Source organism: Kogia breviceps, chromosome 19 (genome assembly GCF_026419965.1).
Source record: "Kogia breviceps isolate mKogBre1 chromosome 19, mKogBre1 haplotype 1, whole genome shotgun sequence".
Classification (NCBI taxonomy): Eukaryota; Metazoa; Chordata; class Mammalia; order Artiodactyla; family Physeteridae; genus Kogia; species Kogia breviceps.
Genome location: NC_081328.1, coordinates 568001 through 587137, shown reverse-complemented (window position 1 = coordinate 587137; position 19137 = coordinate 568001).

Here is a 19137-nt window from a genome sequence, read left to right as displayed (position 1 = left end):
GTAAATGTTACGTTACGTATATTTTACCACAATACAAATACTAAAACAACCCCCCAAAATAAAAACCAAGACCACATGGAGAGGTTCCTCTGCTGTCGGCACGGGTCTGTGGGCAGAGCCGCGCACGTGCACAAGCTCCGTGGAGCGCAGCTCAGGCCGGTGTCACCAGGGAAACTGAGGCTGGGGGGGGCGCTGGGGGGGGGCGCTGGGGGGTGGAGCTGGGCCTGGCTCCGCCCCCTTTAGACTCCGCGCGCTCCTTCCCGAGCCCCGGTGTTCTTTGGCGGCCGGCCCGGAGGGAGGACGGCGGACTGGCTCCCCCCGCAGGGGCGACCCCCGCTCCTCACGCAGGTGGATCAGGTGGCGGGGGGGGCCTGGCACGGGCCTCAGCATCAGGGTGGCCCGGGCGGAGCCGGCACCGCGCACCCCAGCCCCGCGGACGCCACTCTCCGGCCACACCGGCCACACCCGGGCTGCGCGGCCGCCGAACGGGCGGGGCGCCACCTGCTGGCGGAGGCGGGGGGCGCGCGGGTACGTTCGGGGCCGGGCCTCCTGCGGGTGCGGGCGGGGTCTGTGCGGTTCCGCAGCCCAAGCCGGGGCTGACAGCTACAGAACTTTATCCCTCCCAGGGCCGAGCCCAGAGCTCCCCCTCCCCGAAAGCCGGGGCCAGGGAGTTCCCGGGCTCCCCAGCTCCCGGGGGTGGCAGCCCCCTGCCCCACCTCTGCTCAGTCCTCACAGGACGACGCCTCCCCGTGCATCTGCGTCCACGCTCCCCTCTTCCCGTGAGGACACAAGTCATCGGATCCAGTACGCCTCATCTTAACTCGATCACATCTACAAAGACCCCATTTCCAAATGAGATCACATCACAGGCCAAGGGGACGTGAATTTGGGTGCATTCTATTGAACTCAGCAGAGGCCCCTGATGCAGCCTTCCCTGACCTCCACCGGGACCAGCCCCTGTCCTGCGCGCCCAGCAGAGCACGTGGGCCGCTGGGTGGGGTCTGCACCGCACTGCACTGAACCTGCTGGCTGGGAAGCATGTTCTTTATGCTTCCTCTACAAAGCCTCTACAACGATGTCCCAGCACAAGTCTGGGGCGTCAGAGCCCCTGCCCCGTCCTGCGCCATCCCCACTTGGGTGTTAAAACTGCAGCAGGGGGACTTCCGTGGTGGCGCAGTGGTTGAGAATCCGCCTGGCGATGCCGGGGACATGGGTTCGAGCCCCAGTCCGGGAAGATCCCACATGCCGTGGAGCGGCTAAGCCCGTGCGCCCCAACTACTGAGCCTGCGCTCTCGAGCCCGCGAGCCACAGCTACTGAGCCCAAGCGCCACAACTACTGAAGCCCGCGTACCCAGAGCCCGTGCTGCGCAACAAGAGACGCCACCGCACTGAGAAGCCCGTGCACCGCTATGAAGACCCAACGCGGCCAAAAATAAATAAATAAATAAATTTTAAAAAAAACCAGAAAACTGCAGCAGAATTTTTTTTTTCTTATTATTAAGGCACCATCATGGATGCCTAGACCTGGAATACTCAAAATGGAATTTAGGATTTACAGGATGAACCCACGGAAAGAACTATCAGATCTCTGTGGTATAGCACGTTTCATAAAGTAAATCTCAAGGCCAGCCTCTCTCCAAGTCGCTTAGTGTAAGGCTACAGTTTAAATTTATTTATTTTATTTTTGGCTGTGTTGGGTCTTTGGTGCTGTGCGCAGGCTTTCTCTAGTTGCGGCGATAGGGGTCTACTCTTTGTTGCGGTGCACAGGCTTCTCATTGCGGTGGCTTCTCTTGGTGCAGAGCACGGGCTCTGGGTGCGCAGGCTTCAGTAGTTGTGGCGCGTGGGCTCAGTAGTTGTGGCTTGCAGGCTCTAGAGCACAGGCTCAGTAGTTGTGGCACACAGGCTTTGTTGCTCTGCGGCATGTGGGATCTTCCCAGGCCGGGACTTGAACCTGTGTCCCTTGCATGGGCAGGCGGATTCTTAACCGCTGCGCCACAAGGGAAGCCCCAAAGGCTACAGTTTAAATGGTCAAAATCAGCACAGAGGGGACACTGTTGTACTTGGTGTTTAATTCTTAAACAGGTGTGGGTCCCTGGCAGCCAGTCATGCCAAAAACCACATTCAAGATGGTTTTTGCTTCAAGTGCTTATAAAGGATGGGGATGTTTGGGGCAGAGGGCCAGATTTCTGCCCAAAGCAATTAATGTATAATGACCAACCAGCAAACGGGGGTGGACCACGTACGCAGCAAAATGGAAACTGGCATATGGAAATGTGCTCCTGAGATTAAAATGTTTTCGCATGTGAATCAAATGCAGAAAATGCCAAAAAGAAAGGTTACATCAGCACATTGTGGCACATTTGGGAAACTTGACCAACCAACCCAGCCGACAGGGAGGCCCTGGGCAAGCCCTCTGCCTCTTGTCGTAAGAAAAAAAGCAACTGTTCAAAGCAGACAACTGGGGTCCCAGCGAACAACAGTCGTTAACATCATTCGCCTGGGACTGTTCCTGGCCCTCCATCTTCATAAAAACCTGCCTAAAGTGGCGGTAAAGCCCGGGTTCCCTGGCAAACACGGCACCCTTAGACCTCCACTGCTGGGTGTTCAGGAACTTTCCGACTTCAGGCTTTAAAAATGACACTCAAGCGTAGGTTTAAAACTTTGCCTGTATTTTGGATTACTTCTTCGGGTTGGATCCCTGGAAGTGGAATTCCTAAGTCAAAGGGAAGAATAATGTTTAAGTTTCTTGATCAGAGATTTCAAACTGGTGGCCCCAGAGCCAATCTGGCTCTCAGCTGAGTTTGATTTGGCCCATGCAATTTTCTTACGCATGTCAACGTTTCAAAGAAAGAAGATTTCCCGTTGGAATTCAGATTTCCAGCTTATCTTGTAAAATCAGAGCTACCCAATCCATCAATGTAATATACCACATTAATAGAATGAAGGAAAAAGGCCACGCGATCATCTCAACTGACACAGAAAATGCATTTCACAAAAGCCAACACCCGTTATGATAAAACACTCACCAAATTGGGAATAGAGGAAAATTCCTAAGTGTGATAAAGGATGTTTTCGAAGAGCCCAGAGCTGACATCATACTCCATGGTGAAAGACTGAAAGCTTTCCCCCTAAGACAGAAACAAGACAAGTATGCCGGCTTTTACCACTGCTATGCAACATAGTGGTGGAATCCTTGCCAGAGCAATTAGGCAAAAAAAAAAAAAAAAAAAAAGGAAAGAAACAAAAGATATACAAACTGGAAAGGAAGAAGTAAAACTATCTCTGTTAATAGATAACATGACCTTACATATAGAGAATTCAAAAAATCCACTGATTAACTATTAGTGCTAGTAAACAAATTTAGCAAAGTTGCCAGGTACAGGATCAACACACAAAAATCAGTTGTACTTCTATGCACTATGAACAGTCCAAAAAGCAGTGAACAATCCAAAAAGGAAATTAAGAAAATAATTCCACCTACGATGGCATCAAAACCAATAACATACTTTGGAATAACTTTAACCAAGTAGGTGAAAGACTTGTACACTGAAACCTACAAAAACATTGCTGAAAGAAATTAAAGAAGACCTAAATACATGGAAAGACATCTTGTGTTTATAGACTGGAAGATTTAATATTGTTAAGATGCAATACGCCCAGAGCAATAAACAGATTCAATGCAATCTCCATCAAAACCCCAATGGCCTTTTTTTGGAAATGGAAAAGCTGATCCTAAAATCTGTATGGAATTGCAAGGGACCCTAAACAGCCAAAACAATCCAGAGTGGGAAAAAATATTTGCAAAGGTCTAATATCAGAATACAAAAAGAACTCCTACAACTCAACAACAAAAAGGCAAATAACCCAATTCAAAAATGGGCAAAGGACCCGAATGGCTATTTCTCCAAAAATATACAAATGGCCAGCAAGCACATGAAAACGTGTAATGTCATTAAGGAAATGCAAATCAAAACCATAGTGAGGGACTTCCCTGGTGGTCCAGTGGTTAAGAATCCGCCTTCCAGTGCAGGGGACGTGGGTTCAATCCCTGGTTGGGGAACTAAGATCCCACATGCCGCGGGGCAACTAAGCCTGCACGCTGCAGCCACCGAGCCCGTGCGCCTCAACTAGAGAGCACACGTGCAGCAAACTACAGAGCCCACGCACGCTGGAGCCCACACGCCACAACTAGAAAGAAGCCTGCACGCAACCGAGATCCCGCGTGCCACAACTAAGACCCAACGCAGCCAAAAATAATAAATAAATAAATATTTTTAAAAACATAGTGAAATACCACTTCACATCCACTAGGATAGCAATAGTTTGGGTTTTTTTTAAGGAAAACAGTAAGTGTTGGCAAGAATGTGGAGAAATCAGAACTCTTCCATCGCTAGGAATGTAAAATGGTGCAGCCACTGTGGAAAACAGTCTGACGATTCTCCAAAAAGTGAAACACAGAATTACCATATGACCCCCATTTCCAATCCTAGGTAAACACCCAAAAGGACTGAAAACAAACACTCGTACACAAGCGTTCATCGCATTGTTCACAGTGGCCCAAAGGTGGAAACGTGCTCAGTGCCCACGGACTGATGAAACGGGTGCACAAACGTGGTCCATCCACACACTGGAATATTACTCAGCCACAAAAAGGAATGAAGTGCTGATTCCTGCCTCGATGTGAATGAACCTTAAAAAATATTATGCTAAGGAAAGAAGCCAGATTCAATCATCAAGTGTTGTAGGTTCCATTTATATGAAATATCCAGAATAGCTAACAGAGATTCGTGGTTGCTGGGGGTTAGGGAAGAGGGGACAGGGAGGACAGCCTGTGGGTACAGGGTCCCCTCCTGAGCTGACGGAATGTTCTGGAACTAGACTGAGGGGACAGTAGCACAACACAGGGAGTGTGCTAAACGCCACTGAATCGCACACTTGAAAATGGTTAAAATGGTGGATTTTACCTTAATACAAAATTTTGAAAGATCAGAGCTGCCCTTGTATCAATGGCTAGTTCTGTTACATTATCGACCTGGCCTCTGGGCCCCCTGCAGTTTGAGACCCCGCCCTTCCTTCCATCACCGCCGAGGACAGGGGAGAGAGGAGCCCCCAACCCTTTCGGGGGGCCGCAGGGGAGCCGAGGACGTGAGAAGAGCTGGGAGGAGGCGTGGGCGGCCCTGGGCACCGTCTGTCTGTAGGGACTCCCAGTGGTTGGAGATGGTCTGCCTGTGCTGGTCTGGGAAAGGCCACTGGTCACATGGTGTCCAGTGCCTCATGGGACTGAGACACCGAATTTTTAATTTTACTTAATTTCAATTTTTTTTTTGGATCCTAAAGTCAAGTGCAATTATTGAGAGATGCACACTTTAAAAAAATATATTTACTTATTTATTTGGCTGCACCAGGTCTTAGTTGCGGCACGCGGGATCCAGTTCCCGGACCGGGCTTCGAACCTGGGCGGCCTGCCTTGGGAGTGTGGAGTCTCAACCACTGGACCGCCAGGGAAGTCCCACTTAATTTGAATTTAAATGTAAATCTCACGAGATTCTAGCAGCCCGGTCCTGGAGAGCGCCAGCTTCCCGTGTGCTGTTCAACCTGGTGGCTCCCCTTCCCCAGCCTCGACCCAGCCCCAGCGGGAGCCAGACGGGCCGGTGCCCCGCCCAGCCCCGCGGTCCAGATCCTCGGGGTCAGCCCCCCACCGCGCCCCGCCCTGAGCGCGCAGCCGGCAGATCTTCCGATCCCACTAAATCATCGCTCTGTCGGCCCCCAGTCTCGGTCTCTGCCGCCGGCTCGGCATCTGGTCTCCCACACATCTGCGGCTCTCGCAGCTGGAGCATGGGAAGCCGCTCCGAACGAAACCCGCAGCCTCCGCACATGTGCTCCTCTGACATGGGCACCCGCCCGCCTTTCCTATCAGGAGCCACGAATACTCAGGCTGCTAATGTGAACGCAAATAGTGAAGTTCTCTCTCTCTCTCAACCCTCCCGTATGCAAAGTTCATAGGTGGCTGTGGCCTCCAGGATGTTCCTCGTAAAACAAATGCGTCTTGCCCGTGGTTTTACAGTTTCATAATCATCCCACGTGGCAGTGGCACGGTTCCAGCGGAAGGCTGGCACAGAGCCGCTGGTGAAGGGGCGCGGACGCGGAGTGTTTAGACCGGCAGCGAGTATAGACCAGGGTGTCTCAGCATCAGCACGATTCACATTGGGGCGGGGTCGTTCTTTGCCGTGAGGCCGTCCCGTGCACTGTCGGATGTGTGCTAGCGTCCCTGGCCTCCACCTCCCACACCACCCTTGAGACAAGCAAAAAGGTCTCCAGACATCGTCACACGTCCCCTGGCGGGTGGCAGAATCGCGCGGGTTGTAGACAAAACCTGGGGAAAGAGTAAGACTCCGCAGACACCCCTCTTGGGGAGGAAAGTGCAAAGCCTCCGGAGCCCAGTGAGCAAGCTGAACCCCTAGACGGCGTTGCGTCCGGGTTCCTGGCCTGAAACAGGAGAGACTCACGCCGACGCTTGTGGTGCACTGTTCTGCATGTCAGGTGCTGGCTGTGTGGGGGTGAATACACGGATAAGCTTATTATTTCATTCAACAAGTATTTATTGCCTACTATGTGCCAGGCACTGTTCTAAGCACTGGTCGTATTAGTCAAAGTTCTCCAGAGAAACAGAAACAATAGAATTGATATATATATATATATATACACACATGTATCCTACTTATATGGAAATGCAAAGAAGCTAGAATATTCGAAACAACTCTGAAAAAAGAGCAAAGTTGGAGAACTGACACAAGATTGCTTAAAGCTACAGTAATCAAGAGAGTGTGGTATTGGTGTAGAGCAGACAACCAGGTCAGTGGAACAGAACAGAGCCTAGAAATAGACCCACAGATCTGGACAAGTAAATTTCTTTTTTTTTTTTTTTTTTGCGGTATGCGGGCCTCTCACTGTTGTGGCCTCTCCCGTTGTGGAGCACAGGCTCCGGACGCACAGGCTCAGCGGCCATGGCTCACGGGCTTAGTTGCTCCGCGGCATGTGGGATCCTCCCGGACCAGGGCACGAACCCGTGTCTCCTGCATCGGCAGGCGGATTCTCAACCACTGCGCCACCAGGGAAGCCCAGGACAAGTAAATTTCAACAAAGGTGCAAAGGAAATTCGGTGAAGAAAGGCTAGCCTTTCAACAAATGGTGCTGGAACAATTGAAGTCTGTATGCAAAAAAAAAAAAAAAAAACCAACAACAAACAAACTTGGATCCATATATAAAAATTAATAGGGGGAGAGATAGATTGGGAGTTTGGGATTGACATGTACACACTGCCCTATTTAAAACAGACAACCAGGGCTTCCCTGGTGGCACAGCGGTTGAGAATCCGCCTGCCAGTGCAGGGGACACGGGTTCGAGCCCTGGTCCGGGAGGATCCCACGCACCGCAGAGCAGCTAAGCCCGTGCACCACCACTACTGAGCCTGCGCGTCTGGAGCCTGTGCTCCGCAATGAGAGGCCGCGACAGTGAGAGGCCCGCGCACCGCGATGAAGAGTGGCCCCGCTCGCCGCAACTAGAGAAAGCCCTCGCGCAGAAACAAGACCCAACACAGCCAAAAATACATAAATACATAAATTCTTTTTAAAACCCCCCAAAAACAGACAACCAACAAGGACCTACTGTAAATAAATAAATATTAATACAAAATATTGTTGGGCTTCCCTGGTGGCGCAGTGGTTGAGAATCCGCCTGCCGACGCAGGAGACACGGGTTCGTGCCCTGGTCCGGGAAGATCCCACATGCCGCCGAGCAACTAAGCCCGTGAGCCATGGCCGCTGGGCCTGCGCGTCCGCAGCCTGTGCTCCGCAATGGGAGAGGCCACAACAGTGACAGGCCCGCATACCGCAAAAAAAAAAAAAAAAAAAAAAAAAAAAAAAAAAAAAATATTGTTAATACACCATTACACAAAAATCAACAAAATACACAAAAATCAACACAAAAGGGGTCATGGAGCTAGAGGTAAAGCCTAAAAGTAGAAACTTCTAGAAAAATATATTGGAAAACCTTGGTTAGGCAAAGATTTCTTAGATACGGCACCAAAAGCACGAACCATAAAAGAAAAAAAATGGTACATCGATTTCATTCAAATAAAACACTTCCGCCCTTCGGTAGATGCTGTTCAAGAATGAAAAGAGAAGCCACAGGCAGGAGGAAATACTTGCAAATCAAATCTCTGATGAAAGACTTTTACGCAGCATACGTAAAGAACAGTCACATCCAATAATAAGAAAATAAGCAACCCAATTTTTTAAAGTGGGCAAAAGCTCTGAACAGACACTTCGTCAAAGAAGAGATACAACGGCCAGTAAGCACGTGAGAACACACTCAACATCGTTCGTCTTAGGGCAACGCGACTTAGACCCACCAGGAGACACGTCTGCCCACCTATTAGAATGGCTGCCGCACCGAGTGCCGCCGAGGACGTGGAGGAGCGGGACTCGAAACACGGACTGTGTGACCGTTCGGGTAAATAACATGGCAGATTCTGGAAATTTTAAACACGCGCCTACAGTGTGTGATCCAGCGATTCCACTCCTAGACATGCACCCAAGGCAAACAGAAGAACATGTCCGTGCAGATGCGAACACCACGCGAGGACGCAGCTCTGTCGGTAACCTCTCAAACCTGGAAATAGCTGAGGTGCCTCGAACTTGCCAGGCCCCTCCCTCTGCCTGGGACGTGCCTCCAAAGAGAACCACGCACCTCCCTTTCCTGCCCCTCAGGCCTTCATCCAAACATCACATTGTGGCGAGGTCTCCCAGACAAACGTGCTGACCCCAAAGACCTGCAGGGCCGGCCCCCTGGGCCTGCGAGCGTCCCCGCAGATGACAAAGGCACTTCGCAGATGCGATTGCGTTGAGGGGCCCGAAATGTGATCTCAGGTGTCCCGTGAGAGGCAGGCAGACGCAGCAGGTTCCACGGCCGCAGCGGGATGCCCGGCCGCTGGCTGGGAGACGCAGGACGCGCCGGGCGCGCCGGGAGCCGAGGGCTGCAAGCAGGGCAGCTCAGGAGGCTGAAAAGGCAGGGAAGGGCCTCTGCCCGGGGCTCCAGGAGGAGCCGGCCCTGCCCGCGCCTTCTCCTGGGCCCAGTGGGGCGGAGCCGGGGCTTCTGGACTTGTGAACGGCGAGGGGATAAGTGCGCGTCCTCTGAGTTGCCAAGACAGTGGACCTCCCCGCGGCAGCCACAGGGACAGACGCTCTCCCCGTCTTGCTGCAGTCCCCAGGGCCCCCACTCCTGCCCTTCTCAGCACCTGACACGCTTCCCATGTTCCTTGTTCGTCTCGTTTACCGTGTGTCTCTCTAAGGGGACCGTGAACTTGGAGGGGGGCCGGGAGACTTGCTCTGCTTTACCCACACTCTCTGCCCTGCACCCCAGTATATAGTCGGGCTCAGCAAACTCTGTGCTGGAATTCAACAGTTGAACAATAGCCCAGAAGACTTTTAATATTCGTTGTACTGCAAGACATAATTTACCAAATTCCCAGACGGGCCTTGCTTACAGCTGGTTGTGTCTGCTCCGTGCTTTTCTGACCCACTCCTCCGACCAAGCCCACCGGTGCCATTTCAGCTCCCAGAGGTAACCATGCTTGTAGTTTGTGCGCTTCCGGCCCACGTCTTGCATTTTACACCTGTATGTGAGTGTGCATGGATTACACCAGGGGCTTCTCGGGGTCTGTGTTTAAAGTTCACACAAATGGAGCGACTGTTCTTCAGAGCGCAGGTGACACACAAGGACCTCCCTCTTTTTCCTGCTGTGCGACGCTCCGTTGTCAGGACCTGCAGCTGCCGCTGCTCCGGGCAGAGTCTGGGCAGGACAAGGAGGGAGCACCCCAAACAAGGAGGAGCTCAGTGAAGGTGGGTGGGGCCACGAGAGGCACACACTCACACCCTCCCGTCGTCTCTGCTCCGATTGGCTCTGCAAGGACCGTCGTTACCCTTGGGTCCGAGGGCCCGCGTGTAGAAGCTGCTGCAAAGTCCCCACGATGGGCCGGGCTGTGCAGGTGACTCTGCACTGCCCCAGCTAGTTTAACCTAAGAAAGGAACGGTGACTATTTCGACCTACAAGTGAAGGTACCTCACAAAGGAATTTACCCTGAGTCACCTGCTCCTGGAGGGTCACCACGGGGCTTTCTTTCCACAGTTTTGTCAGCACGACCGCTTTGAACTCCGGCAAGCCACAAAAGGATGCAGGACGGAGTCCTGGGTCCAGTCTCAGCCCCATCCCTTGTGAGTGTGACTGTACTTCTGTCTCTTCACCTGTCCGCTTGCGGCACCACAGGTGGAGCCACACACCCCGCCCCCCGAGAACCGGGGGGGAGGGGCCAGGCCTGTGCCTGGCAGATACTTAGAAACAGCCCTTCTCTGTAGAAAGAACGAAAGTGCCCGCCTTTCTCTCACTTCCTTTTTGGGGCCTGGGCGGGTTGGCCTGTGAGTAGCCAGCTGCTATTTTTGGGCCTCGGCTGCTCCGTGTGAAACCCCGGTCCCCGCAGAGAGGAAGGGGAGGCACCAGGTGACCTTGCCCTTGGTCTGGGGTGCAGCCGGCCCAGCTGCAGCGGTTACTGCCTCAGAGTGAAACCCACACTGGTCAGGCTGGTTCTGCGGGCAGGTTTCCTAGCAGATAAGCACCGTGTACGGTATTTACAGACGCTCAGAACACAGAGGGGCTGCCGTCCGCTCCCCTGGTTTCGACGGAAGAGAAACTGGGGCCCAGCACGTCAAGCGCCTGGTCCGAGGTCACACACGGAGCTTGGGACACCAACAGGACCAGAGTCCGGAGTCCGGACCTCTTCAAGGGGCGGCAGGCCGGCCTGTTTGGAGCAGGAACGGGCTGAGCTTTGCGGACCCCGAGCAGCCCCCCACCCCCGCCCGCCCCACTGTTCCCAGGGTCCTGCGCCTTCTGGTGGGTGGGCAGGGCTGAGCCCCGGGGGGAGGCAGAGCCACGAGAGCGTGTGCCGCCAGGGCAGATGGGGGGAGCCACCTCCATCCCTCTCACACCCATTCACGGTGGCCTTCAGCAGTCTCCCCTCCCGCGCCATCTGGGCTGCTCTCCGGCCACCCCCGGGACCCGCCGTCACCGCACTGAAAGTGGCTGTGTGGTGGCCCCGCAGCGCCGCGCTTGTTGAGCTCGTGCCGGACGAGGTCAGAGCTGCCCTCGCGGACAGGGTGAGGTGCCGACGAAGCTCTGCAGGGGCCGACGGGTCCCCCCGGCAGATACGTGGGCCAAGGGACTGCACAGCAAGGCCCCGACGTGCTCGAGGCCCGGAGAGGGAGCCCGTCTGCGGGGTCGTGCGGCTCCTAGAGAGAAGGGCCCGGGTGCGGGGGACCTGGCCCCGGGCTCCCACTCAGAGGGCTCTGGGCAGAGGACGACCAAGCCGTGTCCTGGGCTACAGGTCGCGCTGGTCCCAGGCGGGGACCCCACGGACGAGGGCGCAGGCCGGAGAGAGGCCGCCTGGCCCGGCCAGGTGAGGGGAGAAGGGCTCGAAGCAGGCGGGGCAGGAGGAGGTGGGAGGTGGCGGTCTCAGAATCACCGTGAAGGGGACCCCTGAGCCTTCCCACAGATGGGGGTGGGCCGTGGAGGGAAGCAGGGCGTCGGGGCCGGGTGCCCGTACCACCCTCCCCGCCGGCCTCCCAGAGCCCCGCCGGGCCGCGAGGGAACGAGGCCGCCCGCGGGCCTGGCGCTCTGCTTGGCGAGGGCTCGGGCACGGTCCTGAGGGTGACGACACCAGAGTCACCGCTCACGGGGACCTGGGGCAAGTCTCCCATCTCCGTGTCCGTCTTCCTCGTGAGACAGGCATCGATGGGTCTCTCCTCTCCTCCCCAGATCCCTCCCGAGGAGACAGGTGGCTACACGGCAGGGGCTGAAACACGCGGCGAGCAGGGCTGGGCCCGGGGGGCTGAGGGGCTGCCCCGGGGCCATGGTGGCCGAGAGGGGTTCCCTCCCGACGGCAGAGGCAGAGCTGAGGCGCAAGGAAGACGGAGCATCAGGCGGGCGGAGGCGGGGAAGAGTGTTTCGAGCAGGAGGGACGGCACGTGGGAGGCGGCTGCGGCACGGAACGGGGTCACAGGCAGAGAAGTGCCGGCTGTCAGGCCAGCGGTGACTCAGGTGTGCTTGTGACTCAGGTGCGGGCATGTTGGTGACACAGGTGTGGCCGTGGTGGTGACACAGGTGTGGACGTGATGGTGACACAGGTGTGGAGTGGTGGCAACACAGGTGTGGCGTGGTGGCGACACAGGTGTGCTTGTGACTCAGGTGTGGCCGTGGTGGTGACACAGGTGTGGGCGTGGTGGTGACACAGGTGTGGTGTGGTGGTGACACAGGTGTGGTGTGGTGGCGACACGGGTGTGGGCGTGGTGGTGACTCAGGTGTGGGCGTGGTGGTGACACAGGTGTGCTTGTGACTCAGGTGTGGCGTGGTGGTGACACAGGTGTGGCCGTGGTGGTGACTCAGGTGTGGGCGTGGTGGTGACACAGGTGTGGCCGTGGTGGTGACTCAGGTGTGGCGTGGTGGTGACACAGGTGTGGCCGTGGTGGTGACTCAGGTGTGGCCGTGGTGGTGACACAGGTGTGGGTGTGGTGGTGACACAGGTGTGGCCGTGGTGGTGACTCAGGTGTGACCGTGGTGGTGACACAGGTGTGGCGTGGTGGTGACTCAGGTGTGGCCGTGGTGGTGACACAGGTGTGGCCGTGGTGGTGACTCAGGTGTGGCCGTGGTGGTGACACAGGTGTGGCGTGGTGGTGACATAGGTGTGGGCGTGGTGGTGACTCAGGTGTGGGCGTGGTGGTGTGACACAGGTGTGGGCGTGGTGGTGACACAGGTGTGGGCGTGGTGGTGACTCAGGTGTGGCCGTGGTGGTGACTCAGGTGTGGCCGTGGTGGTGACACAGGTGTGGCGTGGTGGTGACATAGGTGTGGCCGTGGTGGTGACTCAGATGTGGGCGTGGTGGTGTGACACAGGTGTGGGCGTGGTGGTGACACAGGTGTGGGCGTGGTGGTGACACAGGTGTGGCGTGGTGGTGACTCAGGTGTGGCGTGGTGGTGACACAGGTGTGGGCGTGGTGGTGACTCAGGTGTGGGCGTGGTGGTGACTCAGGTGTGGCCGTGGTGGTGACACAGGTGTGGCCGTGGTGGTGACTCAGGTGTGGCCGTGGTGGTGACACAGGTGAGGCCGTCTCTGCTCCTCACCCCCAGCGTGGTTCCCAGCAGGGTCTCCCCAGCCCCCACCCACCCAGGCAGCGAGTGCCACGGAGCAGGAGCCGGGAGGGGCCCTGGGCCGGGGTGGCAGGGATGCGGAGGGCAGGGCCCTGTGCCCTTGTGCTGTGGGCCCGGTGGCAGTCCACGTCCCGTGCGGGGATGGTGGGGTGGAGGCTTGCCCATGAGGCCCCTTCCCCCAGAGCGGAGTCAGAGCCATCCTGCCCCCACAGGTGGTGTTTCTGGAAGAAGGATCCAGGGCTTACCCTGCTGGGATGGGTGAGACCCGCCCCTCGCGCCGCCACCCAAGCCCAGCAGGCCGCGGAGGGCTTCCTGCGGGCTCTGAGGAGGGGGCGGGGGTCACTCCTGGGGAGGAGGTCGAGGCCTCCATCTCACCCCATCCTCGCCGCCCCACTCTACAGATGAAGAAGCTGAGGCTAGGGGAGGGGAGGCGTGGGCCCAAAGCGGGGCCTGGCCGGTGTGTCTGACACCGTCCTCGCCGGGTAACAGGGTCAAGGCCTTCGGCCTCCCCCGAGCTTGCGATTTCACTCCCGGGTAAACCTTCCGGTAGGAGAATGTTCAAGGCAGCCGTGTGTAACGGCCCCAAACTGAATCTCCCAAGCGTCCAACAGCCCGAGGACGCAGCCCACCCGGGAACGCAGGGGGTGACCTTCCGACACACGCGACGCGGGGGGCGTGAGGGGCCCAGAGCACCGGCACCGACGCCCCGTGGGCGCCTCCGTGCGCCGTGCGAAGCCCACGGCCCGGCAAAGCGGGTCTGGGGAGAGGTGGCACGGCCGGAGGGGCTGGAAAGCGTCAGCCCGGGTGCCGGGGAGCAGGACACGGGGACCGGCGCGCCTCGCACTCCCGTCACCCCCAGCACCAGAAGACGTCTGCACCCCGGCCGCCCCATCCTGCCGTCCACGGGGTCGAACGGGTCACGGGAAAGGGACCCTGGCTCCCCGGCACCTCACAGCACATGCCCGGCATGGCCGTGGGGGGGCCTGGGTGGGAACCGGGGACCTCAGCGCAGACACGCAGCTGCTTGTGGCGGGGGGGCGGCGCTCAGACAAGGGATATCCACCGCTGGAGGTGTCTGGAACTTTCTGGAAAACCCGCCGCAGGGTGTAGAACCAGCCTGACGTGACCCTCCCCCCATCCCCCCCACCTCTGGATGAAGACTTGGGCCGAGTACAGCTTTTCTGGTCGCGAAAAGTCCTCCAGATACTTTAGCTAAAAACAAATCTCCACTCAGTCCTTGAAAGGCTCCAGGTCACGGCAGGGCGGGCCCGGTGCAGAGTGTCCCTCTACGTCACCTCCAGCAGCCCCCAGCTCGGCCCCAGAGGCAGGTGCCACCAGTGACTCCACGTCACGGAGGAGAAAGCTGAGGCTCGGAGGGGGAGGCCCTGTTGGGGGGAGCGGGGACCCAAGCCCCCAGGCTCTCTAACAAGGGTTCTCCTCGTGTGCTCTGGGGACCCCGGTGGGACCCCGGGCCTTTCCCGGGGGACCTGCCATCCAGCCTTGCCAGCTACAGATCGGAGCGAAGCCCTGTTTCTTCAATAGGTTCTTTCAATACACAGTCGATTTCTCGCAACGGACCATGCAGCCATCAAGACGGAGCCCTGGCCTTCGGGGAGGAAGCGTGTGACCAGCTCAGAGGGAAACACACCAGGTCCTTGGGGGGGGGGGGTCCGGCTGGGAGGCGGGGCCGGCCCTCTGCGAAGGTGCCGTCTGGCTGTTCCCGGCAGGAAGAGCGCGGGTGGGGGCTGGGGGGCCGGAGGGCGGGGCCTCGTCCAGTCCCGTCTCCACCTTTGCGCCCCTCCCCGCACAGGACGTCCGCCAGCCCGTGCCCCGCGACGCGTCCTCGCTGAGTCACCCGCCACCTCCCGCGGGGCCCGGCGCCATCTTCTCACGAAGGACGCGCCTCGTTGATCTTCCCCCCTCTCCCTCCACCCCGCAGAAGCCAACGGGCCAAAAGCTTGAGAGCGTGTTTGCTTTTAACTTCCAACCTTCTCCCGTTCATTTATTCACTCGACCAACGCGTGTCCCGTATGCTGAGTGCACGGCTGGGCTCTGAGGACAAGCAGCCCAGAGCCTCCCTTCCCACGCATCACCCGGGCCGGCTGCCCCTGAGCCCGCCTCAGACTCCGCTCTCCTGGAGCCCTGATGCTGGGGCGGGGGGCGGGGGGGGGGTGTCGCCTGGAAGCATCTCCCCCAACATCACGTGTGTGTGAGACAGAGGGCTGGGGGGGGGGAGCCTGGCCCCAGTGTGGCGCTGGCCACAGTGCCGGGTGAGAACAGGAGACGTATGATGGTACACACCGGAGTACTATTTATACCAAAAATTTAAAAATAACCTGCCAAATAGTGCTGTGTGCTGTATGTTCACAGAGAAACACATTCTTCTGAAGGTATAAAAATAAGCCTGCAGGACAGAGCCGTGTTCATGATGGTGGCTCCTTCTGGCGAGGGGAGGGGTAGGGTGAGGGCAGGAGATTTCAGAGCTTGCACTGTCATCTTTTCTTTCTTAAACGAAAAACTTGAAGGCAAATAGGCCAACCTCATAACATGCGATTCTGGGTGGTGAAAATACAGGTTTTGTTATGTCATTCATGGTTATTTTCTGTATTTTTTCTTTCAAAAAGGGAAACAAAAAGGAAGTTCTCCTCCGCAGAGAACACAGGCTGGGAACCACGGGAGGAGTGGCAGGTTTGGAAAGCCACCACCCTCGGTGAAAGCTGAAGCCACCTACCGAGCTGCCTGGGAACCAGCACTCACGAGAGGCCAAAGCATCAGCCGCCAGCGACTAGTTGCGGGGACACCGGGCCCTATACGTGGGGACACCTGGGGTCACCACCGTACCAGGTGGTCCTGTCAGTGTCACTGCGGGGGGGAGGTGAGCTGACACCAGGCCCCACTTGATGAGATGCGACAGGAAGGACACCCATCACCTGGGGCTCCTCTCCCCAAGGCGTGCGATCCAGAGGAGCCGTCAGAGCCGCCACTCAGAGTTCGGGACTCACAGAGGACGGGCGCGGTGTGAAGCCACACAGGGAGGACGCGAGCAGAGAAGGGGCTGCCGGACGCTCCACACGACAGGCCGCGTCCACGTCAAACCAAGAGAAGACGGGAAGAGAGAAGAGAGGAGAAAAGGAAAAAGAGCCAAAGGGAGGGGACAGTTCTAGAAGGAGGATGGCTAGAGACAAACCAAGGCCACATGTGACCCTCGCTGGATCCTGAATCAAAGGAAGCAGCCACGGGCTTCCCTGGTGGCGCAGCGGTTAAGAATCCGCCTGCCGATGCAGGGGACACGGGTTCGGGCCCCGGTCCGGGAGGATCCCACGTGCCGCGGAGCAATTAAGCCCGTGCGCCGCAACTACTGAGCCTGCGCTCTAGAGCCCGCGAGCCACACCTACTGAGCCCACGTGCTGCAACTACCGAAGCCTGCACACCTAGAGCCTGTGCTCCGCAACAAGAGAAGCCACCGCCATGAGAAGCCCGCACACCGCAACGAAGCGTAATCCCCGCTCGCCACAGCTAGAGAAAGCCCGTGCGCAGCAACAAAGACCCAACATGGCCAAAAATAAATAAAATTTAAAATAAAGTTAATAAGAAAAAAGGAAGCAGCCACAAAAGCTTCTTAGGACAACTGGGAAACTTAAATACAGACTTGACATTAGATGATGCCTTTGAATTATCACTGATTTTCTTAGGTGTGAAAATGACAGTCTGTGTGAGAGACGGTCCATCTTCTCTGAAGGCGCTGGAAGCATCTAGAAGGGGCACTCTAAGGTCCGCAGAAGGTACAGGCAGAGAGAGAGGGTGTGGGTGACACACACCAGCGTGAACATCGGTCAGCCCGCTGGAGGCCCTGGGGATATTCATTTCACCTACTTTTAACCTTTCTCTGAGGTTTGAAGTTTTCATAATAAAAAGTTTTGAGGGGAAAAATTTTTTTAATGGGAAATAGGTCTTCCCACAAAAGGTTGGGAATTCACTGTGAAGAAACCGCTGTTTCCTTCCTCGAAGTGGGTTTTGCTAAAGTACCAGTCTCTAGCATTTCTGAGAAATTAGTACAACTCAAAGCAACGTAGGAAATTCAGCACATCTGAGTCGTATATGTAAATCGCCATCATGAAAATCAGGGCTTTCGCTGCATTTCTAAGAAATGTCCTTTTTTGGATACTCTTGCTTTTGTCTTGCCACTGGAACTCTCTCAGAGGAGACTCAGCCACGTGGCCTCATGGGGGCAGCGGACACCAGGCCCCAGGGAGGCCCACACGAGGTCTGGGGGCGGGGAGCTCCGGGCCCGAACCTCACAGGCGCACGCGGACACTGGAGCAGTCCCACCGGAGCGTTCGTTTGGCCAAGTAACCCCACTTAAGGAGTTCAAGCCATTGCGTGAGACCCGGAGAAGGTAAATCACGCACGAAATGAAGGCAGGGAATGCTTAGAATAGCATCTGCCATGCTGTTTGTTTTTCCTGGTGACCGCTGAAGAGCTCATTTTAAAAGAGAAGGACTTGATCGACGGGATATATTACGTGGAAACAGGAGCCTGTTGACAGCGTGTTTAATCTGTAAGAAACAAATGCGGGGGGGGGGTGATAAGGCAAACCCCGTCACGTGGTGGCACGTACACGCGTGGGCCCAGATCAGCTCACGGGCCCGCAGCCACGCCTCCCGCCGGGACCCGGGAGAGGCCCTTTGCGCCGATTTCCTCGCACGGCATTTGGATTTCTCTCCGCTGTGTGCTCGTCCTACCTTTTCAAGGACACACATAACGGAGCCAGCTCCCAACCTTGAGGGGTAACAGAGTCTTTGCTCCAGGTTCCAAAACTCTGCTGTGCCCTTGACTGGGGAGCTTAAAATTAGAATCCCGAGCCTCCCCCGAGACGGCTGAGAAAGGGCTGGTTTCAGAATGAGTCTCAGGGACCTCGGCACCTGTTCTCAGGGCGCCCGGCACAGGGGCTTACACGGGACAATTCCTGCAGCGCGGTGGGGGAGAGCCTCACGTTCCCCGTGTGGGCAGGGGAAAATGAGGCCCCCGGCTCGTTCCGTCTGGTGTAATAAACTCTAACTTTGAGCCGAGAGGCCAGAAAAAAGAAGTGGACGATCCTGTTTGTATGTTCCCTGTTCAGGAACGGACAACATGCATCTGTGGTGACCGACGTCAGAACACTGCTTGTGCTGGGTGGGGTGGGATGTGCTGCTTCTGGGGGCTGCAAATGCTCTAGGTCTCGATCTGGGGAGCGCTGCCTGGGTTTGCACACGTGCGAGCGTCACCGGCCTGCCCGCTGAGGATACTGTGTCTTACTGCACGTACATCACACCTCTAGCTGAAGAAAACAGCAAGTCAGTACAGTCCGTTACTTGCAAACAGCGTTTAAGCAAGAGCTTTAGCCAGCTGTGATTGGCAGTGAGATGTTGGGGCCCCCATCATCCCATTCTCGCTGCCCAAAGCCAGGCTGGACTTGGCCTGTTTTTCATCTCACGCGTGACTGCGCCGGTGTTAAAACTCCAAAGGGCGGTCTCACCGGCCGAGACCGCGTGTGACTGTGGAAGCTGAGGCCCGCTCGGCCCTCCCCCTGAGGGCAGCTGCTCTGTGAGGCGCCGAGAGCCCCGGCCGCGGGGCTGTGCGCGCAGGTGGTGCGGAGGGGCGCGGTGAGGTCAGCCCCCAGGGGCGCGGGCTTGCCCCACTGCAGCAGGCGACCCCACTCTCACCGTGCCCGTGCTCTCCGTAGCTCTGCCACGCCTGCGCGCACACCACCGCCGGCAATGAGGCCTGCTCGTCTCCGTCTCACGGAGGGGCCTCTTACTGCAAGAATCAGGCCACAAACTATTTTTTTTTTCACTCAACCATCGGTCTTGACAGTCTCTCCACGTCACTGCGTACACACCTGTCT